Raw genomic sequence first — 16,532 nt, 5'->3', positions numbered from 1 at the left:
ATTTCTATCCGCCGTTTGTTTCACTATGTTTTAATATGAGACGCTCCGCATTCCTGGCTACAATCTCCGCGCTGCTTTCCTCGTATTTAGACGTTAATTGCCCAGTGATAGCGAAATAGCATTCCTCGAGAAAGAACATCAATACGTGAACAGTGGAAGCGGTACGAGTCCGACATTGGCAGGACAATATGTACTTCGCTTTTACGCAGTTTTCCGCCATATAAAAGCTTTGTTTTCAGTAAACATTGCATATTTGCTATTACGTGACGCAGTCCATTAAGTATAGCCTCGCTTAGTATTTCTCTTTCGTGACTCGTATACGGGAACGCAGAAACGGCACCTATATCACTTAGAGAGAGCAAAAAAATCTATAAATTACAGCCTGTTATTCGGCTCTTGCGGCAGCTGCAGGCTCGGTAACGTAGCGAACGTCGTTATTCCAAATGATTCTCTGTCGCCTTCCACTATATTTTCTGTCGATTTGTATCCACTGTTTAAGAGCGACGTTGTTGGCCCTTGAGAAAACTACCCACTAAGCCAGCTGCTGATAAGTTAGCAAAGCAGTCAGTACTATTACTGACTAAAAAAAAAGATGCCCAGGCTTAGCTTGGTTAAGCCAAGAATTCGTTGCATATTGCGCGGTCTTTTTGCGCGAGGTATTTATTGCTTGGTGGCACTCGATTTTCTGCGCAGCTTTTCCTCCGTGACGTATGGATGGATGGATAGGAGCGCCCCCTTTGAAACGGGGCGGTGGCAACCGCCACCATGCTCAGCCGTCTTTTTTCTCTTTTTTTTTCCTTTTTTCTTTTTCTTTTCACGTGTTTTTGTGATGTCACGTCACCACGTGACGTGACGTCACGTGGTTTGGTGGCTGCCCGGCCGCGCCCAAGGGCTGAACTGAGTGACTGCAATATGCTACGCATAAAAGGGGGTAGATAGTGAATGAGACAATGAAACAACCCTTAGCGAAAAGAGGATGTGCTAAAAATGCATTTCAAACGTATTGTATTAATTTCATATTTATTTCGCATTTTTTTGTCCCTATGCTTAAACTGCAATACGAATGCTTTCTAAGTATACTAGGAATACTATTTTAAACGTTCTTAAAAATACGTGAAAAGTACATTTTTGCCCGCTTAGCATATTTATAATGCATTAAAAATATAATAAAAATATACATTAGAAATATACTAAAAATATACATTTAATACATTAAAAATGTGTTTACTCGGGCTTTAAAAAAAGTCTACTGGGCGGCTCCATGGAATGACACGGGTTAATTCATCAACTGGAGAACAAATCGTACACGGGTATTTATCATTAATCAACAGGAGTCTGATATTATAAGGTCACGTGATTGAATGGGAACGGCAGATACCTACATACAGCATACCAAGACGACAGCGACACAGCAAACAACAAATCCTACTTTTTTTTTTTTTCTTTATTGCCTGGCTTTGACACAAAACACTGGACAACACAAACAATCAACAAAAGACAATAACTATGTACACACGACTTGTGGTCAGCCAGCATAAATCTGGCTTCGTCCAATTAAAATTCACGCAACGTACAGAGCGGCTCTAGTCTTGAGAGCCACTCCGGAGGCTCCGCAGCGGCTTTCTGAATGGCCAGAAACATCTCCATACTTTCGCGAAAGTAAATTCTGGCAGGTCTTGCGTCACTGTCACAATGCCAGCCTGCCATTCTGGAGCGCCATATACATAAGCCAAGTACAGCGCTTGTCGTAGGATTTGTTGTTTGCATTTATGTGTTGAAAATGCAAACAACAAATCCTACGACAAGCGCTGTACTTGGCTTGCCGTATATATACCCAGCGAAAGCGACGCACTATTTTGCACGGCGATACCTTTTTTTGCGCAAATACTCTGGGCTTCCAAATTATCGCAGAAGTACCCTACTGGTCGCGTTCGAATCTGGGATTAATTGAGAACGGAATTGCTAGTTGAAACTTGCGTCAGGCACAGGTCAGGAGTCGAACTGTCAACCAACAGATACATGGGCGTGTAAGGGAGCCGGTCTGCCCTGCCACACGGGGTCCTTTCCGCTGGCTTATTCGGACCCAGAAGTACCCAAGGCGCTTTTGCTGGTATAATGCTATCACGTTCTCACACGGAAATGTTCGAATGACATTGAGTGGACTGGCATTCGAGAATAGGAATGACATTCGGACTCGATGGACTGCCGCGGTGCTGCACGACACTTTCGAAACGCATTCGAAAGCCTCAGCTCGTTTTCAGTGTACAGCGACGACGACGACGGCGGTCACACTAGTCCGACAACGACATTATATATCACGCTGAACAACAGCATGTAATTATAGTGAAATATCTAGTTTACTATAATATGATTCTAGAGGGACACGTTTTTCAGGCCAACGACACCGACGAATCCGGTCGGCGGACGGTCAGCCTTGTCGGCGGCTGAGCGAGAGCACGGTGATGAGGCGGCGGTGTGTGCATGCTCGCGCTTCTAAATGAGCGAAACGAACGGCTATATTTCACGTGTGCATACTCGAACACTCACCAGCGATAAGCGCTTGCCAAATCAGTTTCAATCGACGACGGCTCTGTTCCCTTCCGCGACGACTAGGCCCAGCGAGTTCGCAGGGTTGGATCTGTGATTTCGGCGGTTGTGAAGAGCGAATCACAAGCTTTAGCGAATGCAAATGTTCACCAGGTGTAGTTTTGGCAACAGTGACCTGAAATCAACTATTGCTTACATCGCAGGGCACGCGTACGATGAACGGGAATCGCCGGTGTGACCCAGACTGCCGAGCCGTGCTTTACGGCCAGCAGCAGTCGTCGCCGTCGCTAGCTTGTGGATAACAAGTTAGGCCGTTTCAGTTAAAGCGAACAGTCGCCATACATACTTCTGGATAAAGTAGTTTAAAAAAAGGTACTAGTCACGTCGGAGAAAGCCGGGACAAGAAGCTAGAAGCGCCAGTCCTGCGCGATGCCAACAACCCGGCTTTCTCAGGCGTGCGATCGCATCATCGCTTCCCACACATTGTAGCACTGCGTAAACAATCACGAGTACAACCAGTAAAAAAGAAAACAGATTGTTTATTAGAACCAAAGCGCAGATTGCGTTTTATGTTATGTAAACAAGCGATGTAAACAACAGTATGAGTGCAGTCGTCCTCATCGGCGCACTCCCGGGGAAATTTCATGCTGACGCGGTTAATATTCATTGGCGTAATATTATCTTCAAGCACTCCCTTAGACAGAACACATGTAGCATCGTTAGATGACATTCGGCTGGAAGGCATTCGAAGCGCCCGTGTAGCAGGGGTATAAGTGGTGATCACCTTCCTGCTAGAAGTTACCATAAACGAAAGGATGACAAGAAAGGGAAAGTTTTCACTCTTCGCTGAAACGTCATTTCGAGCCCTAGATTGTTCCACGGTAGCTTGAAGTGTAATGCAAATATGTTTACGCGGACAACCCATTTGTTAGAATTTAAATATACTTCAGACGGATTAATTGCGTATTTACGAAAGTACACTTTAAATAGATGGCCAGCACCAAAATGCGATGTCCCGAAACTCGATTTTGAGCATTAGATTGTTCAACGACAGCTTGTAGTGCGCTGCAAATATGCTAATGCGGACTGCCAATTTGCTAGAATTTCAGTGTTCTTTGGACGAATTAATTACGTATTTACGGAAGTACACTTCAAATACATTGACGACACGCAAATGCCATTTCCCGAAACACGATTTCGAGCACTCGACTGTTCATGGCAGCTAGAAGTGTGCAAAGACGTTTAAAAGGACTGCCCGTTTGTTAGGATTGAAATATATTTCGGATGAATTAATTTCATATTTACGAAAGTTCACTTTTAATACATTGACAAGATGCTAAAACTGCATACATATACGTTTACAAGGTCTGCCCGTTTTCTAGAATTGAAGTATACTTTCGATGAATTAATTTCATATTTCCGAAAATACACTTTTAATACACTGACAAGATGCTAAAACTGCATGCATATTTTTTCATGTATTTGAAAAGTGCTCGAAGTATGCTTTAAGTGAGGTATTTTTGGCACATTTTAAAAATATATTTCGAATACCAAGCATGAAATTTCAGAAACGTATTTCCTACATATTTTTAGTGCATTCATGAATACAAAATATGTTTTAAATACATTTTAAATAGACCTCCGTATATTCCAAACGTATTAGTTTTTGCTAAGGGAAGGTACCAGGGTGAACGAATGAAGAGGAGGCACTCTTCCTTAATTCCTTTTCTCTTCTCTCTGGTGCTGTGTTTGATTGTGTCAAAACCACAGTGTAAGAATATATTTAGGTGTTGACACCGACTGCCCGCCGCGGCGGAGAATGCGAAGAGGTAATGTTCGCGCTCTAGTACATGCGCCTACCGCAGCGGCGCGGGGCGCTTTGGAGCAATGGTCGATAGGGTGCCTCGATGCCAGCGCCGCCGTTCAGGGTGGAGACAACATCGCGGGCGCCGCCATATTGAATCACACGGGATCAGCTGCGCTAATGTGTGTAACGGCGCCACTCGTACTGGGACGCGCGCGTTCGCACGGGGAGTCAGACGTGCTGTTCGTCGGCTCCGCTGATTTTCAGCCGGAGCAGCGGAAGTTTCCGCCTGACCCTAGCAAGTTCATCCCCAACGTGCACCGAAAGCTGTCGGGAACATCTGGACACCAGTTTTTTCCAAGGTGGGCCCGGTTAAACCCCTTTTTCGGGCAACACATGGCCCGATCGGGCCGGTGGCGCGGCTAGGCCTAACGGCCGAACCGGTACCCGGCACATCGGGACCTCTGGCCACTGACGCCAGTATGGCTGCTCCGCAAATCTCCTGCCGAGGCTACGACCCCGAAAACATGCACTGGACAACGGTTAACCCAGCGGCAACCGAAGGCCCAGTTTCGGCAACGGTTACCCCAGCGGCAACCGGAGGCCCAGATTCGGCAAGATTTCGCAGCGCCGCGTTGAACGCCGCAGTGCTGCGCCGAGCGCAAGACCAAGCCTTAAAGCCGGCGTCCGTAGACGCGGCCGGCGTTCACGCCGGAAACCAGCAGTCACCCGCCCCGCACGCGTCGGGCCGCAGTCGGCGACTGCTCACGAAGTGGAAACCGCCTGTTATACCCAAGCCTGCTCCAGACGACTACGTCGTCGTCATCAAGCCCCGGACCCGCGTCTCGTTGTACGAGACTTTCCAGGAGACCGGCTACGGCCGGCCGTTCACGGCTCTCCTGGGCACGCAACCCGCAACTGACCTTACCATAATACCGGTAAGAGAACAAAACCTCATTATTGTTCAGACTGCGAAACCTGAGCTAGCCGACCGGATCATCGGCGAATTTGAACTTAATGGACCCGACGGGAGGGTCCCCCTTGTGGGGCACCTGCGCCAAGACGGCAAGGACGTCTGCTACGGCGTCATTACCGTCCGTAACTCTGAAACTACGGACTCGCTCCGTACTAGGCTCCAATGGCGCTACGGCACCATCGTGGAAGTGCGAAAATTTGGGACATCCAACAAAGCGAGACTGACTTTTGCCGGAACAGAGAAGCCACGTTTCGTGCACTACGATTCAGAGCTTGTACAAGTTAGGCCTTACCAGCGAACCATTCCAGCCTGCCCACATTGCGGTGTGGTCGGCCACCGCGTGGACGCCTGCCCCGGCCAGAGGCTGGACCGGTGTGGCCTGTGCGGACAGCAGGCTCTACTCGTTGAGGGGGTGCGGGCCCCTCACCAGTGCAACCCAAAGTGTTCAGCGTGCGGCGGGGCCCATGCCACGGGGGGCCCTGCGTGTACGGCTAAATATCGCGCTATCCAGCCCCCGCATGCCGAGCGCGGCCGTAAATCGAAGCGGAATCGACGCAAGCGTGGCAAGCGTCGCCCGGACAAGCTGAAGGCCAAGGCTGCCGACCAAGCCATGGACCAGCCTGTGAATTCCTCTACCGGGAGCCAGGGGAAACCTCCAGCTGCGCCACCGCCGCCTCAAGCCGGTGCAGCGAAGCCCCTCGGACCTCCTCCCCATAACGGCGGCTCCAAGACGTGGGCAAACGTTGTCAAGCAACACTCCCAGGTGAGCGGCGCGGGCAGGGCAGCTTCTCCCTTCCCTCCCCCTTCCCAATCCCAACCACGGCCAATCTCTGCCGAACAAAAAGAAATATCTGCTCTCCGCGAGCAGGTTGCAAATTTTCAAAAGCGCCTCGCAATAGCGGAGGCCCGCCAAAATTCCCCCAACCACACCTCTGCCTCACCCGTAGCAGAGGCAATGGAAAGCGACGCAACCCCTTCAGGACAGGCTGCGCATGCCCTCACGGCACTCGAGGCGAGAGTGAGCGCGCTCGAAACTCAAGTTAACAACAGAATATCCGCATTGGAAACGCAAATCAATGCCACACTTACGGCGGCACTCAACAAAATTAGCCACCTTGCGGCATCTATCCCAAACCTCATAACCGCTCAGTTCGCTCAACTCACCCGCGCTCCCAAGCGCGCTGGCCCGCTCAAAACCTTCGCAGGCCGGCAGCTCAAAGCGTCTAGGCGTCGAATCGCCGGAGAAGAAGAGGTCCCCTGTGCCATCCCCAGTATAGAGAACGCTCCTCTCTTTGGAGCCACTGGCTCTCAAGCCTCCTCTCTCCAAACTCACAACTCTACCCTTGATCATGGCGGGCGCCCCTAGAAATAGGAAGCATCCGCGAAGCAATTCGATCCCTATTCAAATTGTACAGTGGAACTGTCGCGGATTCAAGACACGCACAAAGCGAGCCGATCTACGCCTTTTCCTTACAACTTTCCCAGAATTACCTGCTGTGGTGGCCCTTCAGGAGCCAGGAAATGGCGCCACCCTTGCCAGTTACACGGTGTACCAGCAGGATGCGCAGAGCTGCCTCTGCGTACATAAAAATTACACGGCCTCCCAGGTTGACCTGGATCTTAGCGCTAATTTCTCCTATGTAATGGTGACGATCCTTCCGCTACGCAAACAGGACCCCCCATTGCACATACTCAACATTTACTGTCCCCCAAAGCTACCAAATGTTACATTCGCAGATATCTTCAGCCGGGCTTTGAAGGTCGCGAATCGGGATCCCCTCATAATCGTTGGGGACTTTAATGCTCCCAGCACCTTATGGGGGTACACACGTGAAGAGAAACGCGGACGCAAGTTGGCGGAGCTTGTTTCCACACTGGGCCTTACTCTTCACACGGATCCCGCGCAACCCACTCGTATAGGTAACTCCGTTACACGCGATGCGTGTCCGGACCTCACCTTTACGAAAAATATTCGCTATGCAGATTGGAGGAACACCGAGGAATCCCTCGGTAGCGACCACTGCATAATTACCACTACAATCCATACCAAACCACTCACAAGACCACAGGCCAATGCAAAACTACCCGACTGGACCAAATTTAGGAGCAGCTACACCAATCCTCAATCAATAATGAACCAAGGATACTCAACGTGGTCCCAACACCTAGTATCCCACTTGAAATCAGTCGAGCAAAATGTTCAACTCTCAGAGGCGAGCCCGGCGGTGGATAACCACCTCCTCCACCTCTGGGAGGCACGACACAGCCTAGTCCGCCGCTGGCGTCGTCAAAAACACAATCGGAAACTCAAAATTCGCATCGCGGATATCACCCAACAGGCGGCACAATACGCGGCCCAACTCGCCGACTCCAATTGGGTGCACCGATGCAACACTGCAGCTCGGCAAATGTCGAGTCGGAGTACGTGGCGCCTCTTCCGCGCCCTTATTGATCCGGCAAAAACCCGTACTGAGACACAAAAACAGCTTCAAAGGGCTATACATAACTTCACTGGAGACACGGCCAAACTGGCCGATGCGCTCCGCGACAAATATTTGAGTATACACCAGGATCCCCGTGGTCAGGCGTACTCGTATGCAGGTTCCGAGAACGCGGATTTGGATCAACCGTTCCAGCTCCATGACCTAAAAGCGGCCCTGGCTAAAATGAAGCGAGGTACAGCACCAGGCCGGGACAAGGTGACGGTAAAGCTTATTGCCAACCTCCCAGATCCCGCCTACGAAACTCTCCTCGATTACTTCAACACTATCTGGATTGGAGGCACAGCACTCCCCATAGATTGGAAAACGGCACTAGTAACTTTCATTCCCAAGCCAGGTAAAGCCATTAACACCGACAACCTCCGGCCCATCTCCCTCACTTCGTGTGTGGGGAAGCTGATGGAGACTATGGTCCGCGACAGATTGTCGGCTTTCCTGGAACAGCAAAACATTTTCGCAGACACCATGTACGGTTTCCGCCCACACCGATCCGCACAAGATGTCCTGTTGCAACTTCACAAGGAGATTCTCGACCCCGTCGAGCACCCCAGCAATGATAAAGTAGTCGTCGCACTTGACCTGCGGGGGGCTTTCGACAATGTGACCCACGAGATCATCCTATCCCACTTGTCGCAAACAGACTGTGGGCGCAATACTTTCAATTATATCAAAGAATTCCTTACAGATCGCCAATCCTATATCCGGCTGCAAGACACAGAATATGGCCCATATCAACTTGGCACACGAGGGACCCCACAGGGAGCTGTCCTCTCGCCATTACTATTTAATCTGGCCATGATGAAGCTCCCTACCCAGCTGGCAGAGGTCGCCGGTGTGCAGCACGCTCTGTATGCGGACGACATCACCCTCTGGGCAACACAACAATCGGTTGGAGACATCGAGACCAACCTGCAACAAGCGGCAGCTATTGTGGACGAATACGCTCGTCGCTGTGGTCTTGAATGCTCCCCGAGCAAATCTGAATTTGTGCACATACGCCCCAACTCAAAGTGCACAACCAAAATTGCCCTTTCCCTACTTAGCGGACCGATACCTGAACACGAGGAGATCCGGGTACTGGGGCTTTTCATTCATCATAGGCGCAAGATAGACACTACCCTAAACAAGCTACGTAAGGTGGGGGACCAGGTGGGTCGGATGCTCCGCCGGGTGTCCAATAAAAGGGGGGGACTACGATGCAAAGATGCCCTGCGGCTGGCCAATGCATTCGTGACCAGCCGGATTTTATATTCAGCTCCCTACCTCCACCTACGCAAATGCGATGAGAATGCCTTAGAAGTAGTTCTCCGCAAGATTTATAAGAGAGCGCTCGACCTCCCCATAACGACGTCCAACAAGCGTCTCCTCGGTGTGGGGATGACCAACACCTTTGGGGAGTTACGAGAATCTCATCTTAACAATCAATACTTGCGCCTAAGCAAAACACCTGCGGGGAGCCGCCTTCTGACCCGCTTACACATATCCTACGCAACACATACAGAAGAACGGGTCCGCATCCCTGAAGCCTGGCGCTTTGCACTCCAGGTGCGACCCCTTCCGAAGAACATGACTGCAGACACCCATGATGGTCGCCGTCTCGCGCGGGCGGAGGCTATTTCTCAACAATATGGCCATAAGCCAGGTGTCTTCTATGTGGATGCGGCCGGCCCACACCATGGGGGTTGGTACACGGCGGCCGTCATCCACCAAAACACTACAGTTCAGGGCCTTACTTTCCGTGCCCCAAACATTACATTTGCGGAAGAGATCGCCATTGCACTGGCCGCCGCAGATCCAGAGTCCCGAGTCATTATTACGGACTCCAGGGGCGCCTGCCGCAATATTGAGCAAGGGTATATTCCAGACCGTGCTTTCAAAATTCTCCACGCATGCGAATACACAGGGTTTCCGACCCATCGTACCATCGTGTGGGCTCCGGATCATGCGGGTCTTGAGGGGAACGAGGCAGCAGACGCTGCCGCCCGCGCGCTTACTCACCGGGCGTCGCCTCATCCGCAGCCTGATCCGGAATTCAATTTCAATCCGGCCATCACCTTTAAAGAGGTCACCTCTCTTTATCAAAATTTTCATGGTCTCTATCCCCCTCCCTGTAAAGGCCTCACCAGGGTGGAGGAGCGCTGGCTTCTCCGCCTCTATACCAATACTGTACTGTGCCCGGCAGTACTTAAGCACTTCAATTCTTCTTTCTCGGGCGCGTGCCCACACTGTGAGGAGGAGTTTTCGGACACCTACCACATGGTGTGGGCATGCCCTTCCAATCCTGCCTACCCACCCCACCTCCATCCCACTCGAGAGGACTGGGAAGCTGCCCTGCGCGGCTGCTCCGAACTCCATGCCCAACAGGCATTGGTAGCTAGAGCCCGGGCCGCTGCGGAAGCTACAGGGATCCCGGACTAGGGATCCCTCCTAGTGTTTGTAAGGGGCGGGCCCTTCCGGCTCGCCCCATCGACCTCTCACTGTAAATAGAAATAAAAGTTTTCCTCCTCCTCCTCCTCCACTCGTACTCTCGGCGGGCGTAATAGTGCTTTTATGCGAAGCATATTGCTAGAGCTACCACTCACGCCGTCGCTGTGGGATCCCTAGCCGTCACACCACGTGACACCGTGACGTCACACCACGTGACATCGGATGAGAGAGCCGGCCTCTACCTCGCGCCGTCGCCGTGGGACCCCTAGCCGTCACGCCACGTGACACCGTGACGTCACACCACGTGACATCGGATGAGAGAGCCGGCCTCCACCTCGCGCCGTCGCCGTGGGATGCTTCGCATTCCCAAGGCTTAGCCAAGCTGAGCCTCAGCAATTTTTTTTTATGCGAAGCATACTGCTAGAGCTACCACTCACGCCGTCGCCGTGGGACCCCTAGCCGTGAAACCACGTGACACCGTGACGTCACACCACGTGACATCGGATGAGAGAGCCGGCCTCCACCTCGCGCCGTCGCCGTGGGACCCCTAGCCGTCACACCACGTGACACCGTGACGTCACACCACGTGACATCGGATGAGAGAGCCGGCCTCCACCTCGCGCCGTCGCCGTGGGACCCCTAGCCGTCACGCCACGTGACACCGTGACGTCACACCACGTGACATCGGATGAGAGAGCCGGCCTCCACCTCGCGCCGTCGCCGTGGGATGCTTCGCATTCCCAAGGCTTAGCCAAGCTGAGCCTCACCAATTTTTTTTTTACTAGAACAGTCTTTTTCATCAATATCGCACTGCGTATCTTTTCACTCATAAGAGCCATTTTAACATCCAAGGGTCGAAGACGTAATTGCATGACTTAATTTTACAGCCCCAGGTGGTCGAGGTTGAACATTTACTGTTCCGTCTGTTGGTTTGAAAAACTCGCTAATATTTTAAAGATCTGTTGCGGGGCAGGTGGTGCTGCTGATCTATGCAGATAGAATAAATTGCTGCCTCTGTTTTTTCCACGATATTCGGGATTTTAATTCCCACGTTCTGTTAACGCCCGCGTGTCGTCAGCCGCCCGAGCGCTGCGGCTGGTTTCTCTATCGTCGCGCGGACTGTTTCCGTTTCTTCTGCTCGCAAAAACTGGTGTCTGTCTGCTTTCTAATCTTTGAAAAGGTAACTGCGAGTTGCTCGCCCCGTTTAGTGCTCACAACGGCGCCATTACATCTGCTTATGGGGCGGGCGCTGGTATATGCAATTTTTTTCGGAACACCGCCGTCGGAATACGTCGGAATCGGAATATGTCGACCGCCGACGAAATACGTCGGAATACCGCCGTATTCCGACGTTGCCACTGCTCCTGCGTTTTCTTTCTCGAGGCCAAAGAAAACGAATCGCCCGTCGTTGGCGATAGTATGAAGGATTACTGGAAGTTTCTCACTCGTTTCATTTTTATAAGGGGCGCACAACCACGGAATGTTCTTGCGTGCGCTCGCATGCACACTTCGCTTGCGCCATGGACATACGCACCGGTTGCTCTCCTGCGATTCCTGAGTTTGTGAAACACAATTCTACACATATTTTTAATATTTATTTTATTCAAGCCAATCGGTATTCATTAATAAACCATGCATGTAAACCTGCTCAAAGAAAGGTGGATTTTAGTCATTAAAAAACTGCAGTACTTCTGAAAATTTTAAATTCGAAACCGAATTAATCCACATTCAAAAGTCACGCTTTTCGAAAAAAAATCGACCATAGAGGGTTTTGTTAAAAAAAAAACGCGGTTTTTAACGTTGGCTATCCGTGTATTTCCTAATCTGTCTACAAAATTGTGTGCTGATGGGTTAGGCTGTTCGAAAAATAACTCCTACCTAAAAGTTGATCTTTATTACTGATGAAGACAAATATGTAACATAGTTTTTCAGCCTACCCGCTTGCAGACGCTACCGAGAACAAAACAAGAGAGAATGCACATTATTTATTTAATGCCAACTGTAATTGCAGGTCATGAAAAAAACACGAACTTCAATATAAGTAAGCAAGAAATTGGGACAGAAAAATGAGGCATGTACCGTGGGGTGTAACCTTAAAGAAAAACATAAAAGCAAAGCATGAAAGAAGGTCCAAACCACGAAATAAGTCAACAAGACTTAGGAGAAAAATGTTGTTGTTTGGTTGGTTCTGTGGGGTTTAAAGTCCCAAAGTGACTAAGGCTATGAGAGACGCCGTAGTGGAGGGCTCCCGAAATTTCGTCCACCTGGGGTTCTTTAACGTGCACTGACATCGCACAGTACACGGGCCTCGAATTTGTCCTCCAAAGAAATTCAGCCGCCGCGGCCGGGTTCGAACCCGCGTCTTTCGGGCCAGCAGCCGAGCACCATAGCCACTGAGCCACCGCGGCGGCAAAAATGTTGTTGTGCACAGTGTGGTGTAACCTTCGCCGCAAAAATGAAAAAAAAGTATGAAAAAAAAAAGATGCAAACCACGAAGTAGCAGAACGAGACAGAGTGGTAAAAAAGCACAGTGAGGTGTAACATTTAAAGCAATGTACTCTAGGGCTGATCCCGCTTTACTTGAGCTTCCCATTTTTTCCTTCGCTCGGAGTCTCGGGGGAAGCGAAAACAGCGTAGGCCTTTACGCGTTGACCCGGCGCACATTGGCACACAACAACCCGTCATGCTGCCTCGGTGGACTTGAGAAGCTCCTCAGTCATGCGATAGAGCACTGTCAAACAAATAAAGCCACCAGCGATCGTCCGCAGCCACTGGGTACACTGGGTTCGAAAAACGGAAGCTCAGCTGCTTGCACCAAGCCGACCAGCCCGACCATGGAGGCTAAATTTTCCTTCCTCCAAGAGCCCGACCGTCCGCTGTGATTGAAAATGGCGCCGCAGGGAGAGAGAGGCGGTGTTGGAGCGGTCAAAGGATGGCACCACCCTGAACGGCGGCGCTGGCATCGAGGCACCCTAATGATCAATCGCTTACGGAGTGGCGTGCCCGGCTTTTGGGGATTTTTCAGGCTGTGTTTGCCGATGTTTTGTGCTGCCAGAATGCATCACAAGGTGTGTACATTAGGTTCTCTGCTCCTACGTTGTTGTGGGCACCACGCATGAATGTCCTGCTAAGATTAAGCTTTTATGTTGCGGTGTGGTAGCTTCCGCTGTGATCGTTGCGCAAGCTCCCTTGATGGTGCATTCCCAGCCCGTGGACGGCCGTCGCGGCCCACGCGCGTGTGGTTGGGATGTGTTGGTTGTTGCTGCGGCGTACGTGCGAAGCCCAGCTGTGTCTAGATGCCGACTCGCCGCGATTATGGTAATTCGTGCTTTATACCCAACTTCTGTTCGGGCTTCCCATGGGCTTCCTCTCAAATTTTTTATTATTTCATTTTATTTCTTGAGAATTATACAATAAAGGGCTAGGAGACTTGCGTGGATCGAATGCCGCGTTTTAAAGCTCGGTCGTTGCATGCTCACCTGGCACTTTCGCACAGGGCAATCTCCAGAGCATATGAGGTATCTCGATCGAGAGACCATGTTTTATATGTAGTTATCTGTTCGGCATTGAGTGGATGCATCTTTCTGATAAGTCTACGTATTCATCGTCCAAGGAGACAGAGCTGTTGCCATGGTCTGGCCTCCTGGCTACCCGAAAATAGCCCATCAGGCTACGACTAAATGTGTTTTGTGCTTATTCTTGTGAATAGACGAAATCCCATCTCTCAGCAAGGCCGCGTTTCGATGGAGGCGAAACGGATGAGGCGCACGTGCGCTGTGCGATGTCAGTGTACGTTAAAAATCCCCAGGAGGCGGTGGTGGGGGTGGTGAAACTTTATTACCAGCGTATATAGAGGAGCGACCCGAAGTCAACCCCCGCTTAAACGGCGGCCGCTATCCGTTGGGCAGCGGCGGCGTCTTCAGCCAGCTGGAGGAGCTTGATCTGTGTCCCCGGGTCGGGGCTGAGTAATAGAACCTCCCAATGAGCAGAGTCAGTAATGAAGTGACTCGCGGGTAGGGACTGCGGACAGTTCCAGATCATATGATTTAGATAGGCTTTCATATCACAATTTTTGCATTTTTCTGAGTAGACTCCTTCCGAATATAAGTAACACAATTGGGGATTTGGATAGGTGTTAGTTTGAAGTTTACGCCAGGTTTTGGCCTATTGCTTGGAGAGCGTTTTATCTCCTGCGGGAATCTCAGTCCTGTAAGCCTGTAGTGCTGCAGGATTTCTCTGTAAGAAAACAACCTGTCCTTGCCGGAGTATAGGGCGGGTGGGCTGCACGACCCAGCTCGGCGGGACAGTTCTGGAGCTAGGTTATGAGCCGCCTCATTACCAGCAAGGGAGGCGTGAGCAGGCGTCCAGGTTAGGCCAGTTCGCCGCGTGGGCTGATAATTTAGCAGAATCCGTGCTGCTTGCGGGGAGATTCTTCCAAACGTGTAGTTACGTATCGCCAATTTTGAGTCGCTGACAATGGTTTCTGCCGAGGATCACGCAGTGGCGAGGGCAATGGCTGTTTCTTCGCCAACATGTGTGTGCTGAGTGCGTATAGTGCCCCCAGTTATGAGTGTACCACGTTCCGTGGTGACCACCGCTACCATCTTATCAGCCGAAGAATCTGCTGCATCTTCATATACCACAGAGGTATCATTAAGAAAGCGTTTGCCTAATGATTTGGCTCTCCCTGCACGACGTTCAGCGTGGAAATCTGGGTGCATGTTCCCAGGTAATGGAGGAATAATCAGAAGCTGGCGTATATATTTGGGTAGGTCAGTTGTTCGTCCGCCTTGTCGTTCGTATGTTATGCCTAGTGTGGACATAATGTGTCTGCCAGTTGGTGTGGCCGATAGTCGTTCGTACTGCGAGATGGTTACCGCTTCAATAATCTCACTTAGGTTGTTATGAAGACCGACACCTAACACTTTCTCAGTCGCTGTGTGCATGGGTAGCCCAACTGCCTGTTTGACGCATTTTCTGATTATGGCCTCCACTTTCTCTTTTTCAGCTGACTTGAGATGTAGGTAAGGTCATACGTAAGCTATGCGGCTCATCACAAAGGCTTGTACCAAACGGAGAGTACTGCTTTCCCTCAAGCCGGAGTGGCGGTTTCTAACGCGGCGAATGAATCGCATAATTTGCTGCGAGGTTCCCTGAAGCTTCTGAATTACGTCACCACTGAAACCGTGTTCTTGTAGAATTAGGCCCAATATTTTAATTTTGGGTACTCGAGGAATGGGGACTCCGCGAATACTGAGTTCGATGGCCGGTGGGGGTTGCGCAAGAGATCTGATTTTGCGGAATATGAGAAATTCAGATTTGGCTGGAAAGCACCGCAGCCCCCTGGGGTCTACATAGTTCCCCACGATATCGATGGCACGCTGGAGTCTCTCCTCGATCTCGGCATGGCTGCCCTCGGCGGTCCACAAGGTGATATCGTCAGCATAGAGGCTGTGGTGGAGTTGCGGGATCTGCGCTAATTGGTGTGGAAGTTTCAGCATCTCAACGTTGAAGAGAAAGGGTGACAGGACCGATCCCTGCGGGGTGCCCTTGTTGCCGAGGGGGAAGTCATGCGAGTGGAGACCTCCTGCTTGAAAATGCGCCTTTCTACCTGAGAGAAAGTCGCGGATATAGTTGAAGGTGCGGGCTCCCACCCCGAGTTCATGAAGGTTCTCCAAGATCGCATCATGTCTAACATTGTCAAAGGCCTTCTCCAGGTCGAGTCCAAGAATTATTCCTGTGCCCCGCGTTTTTGACTCAATAATCTGATGTTTGAGCTGAAGCATTAGATCCTACGTAGAAATTTTTGGACGAAATCTAATCATGGTGGGGGGGTACAGCTCGTTCTCCTCCATAAACCGGTTGAGGCGGGTATGAACTACGTGCTCCATGAGCTTGCCTACACAAGACGTGAGCGAAATTGGCCTGAGGTTCTCAAGGCTGAGTCCCTTCCGTGGTCGAAATTATTCCGGAGCCCTCCACTACGGCACCTCTTTCTCTCTTTCTTCTTTCACTCCTACCTTCCTCCCTTCCCTTACGGCGCGGTTAAGGTGTCCGCCGAGATATGTGAGACAGATACCGCGCCATTTCCTTTTCTCAAAAACCAATTGCTGATCATGGCGATGATCAATTATAGTTCGTTCCTAATTCACAGTTTCTCTTGTCTCCTAACATTACTCTTGTCACTACCCTACTCACAGCTCGCTTCGTTTTTTTTTCTAACCTTGGGGAACGTATTTCACGGTACCAAAAAATTTGAGCAAAATATCCTAGCTCG

Source organism: Amblyomma mixtum, chromosome 2, assembly GCF_055824585.1.
Source record: "Amblyomma mixtum isolate Tamu chromosome 2, ASM5582458v1, whole genome shotgun sequence".
Taxonomy (NCBI): domain Eukaryota; kingdom Metazoa; phylum Arthropoda; class Arachnida; order Ixodida; family Ixodidae; genus Amblyomma; species Amblyomma mixtum.
Note: the sequence above shows the minus strand (reverse complement) of the source record.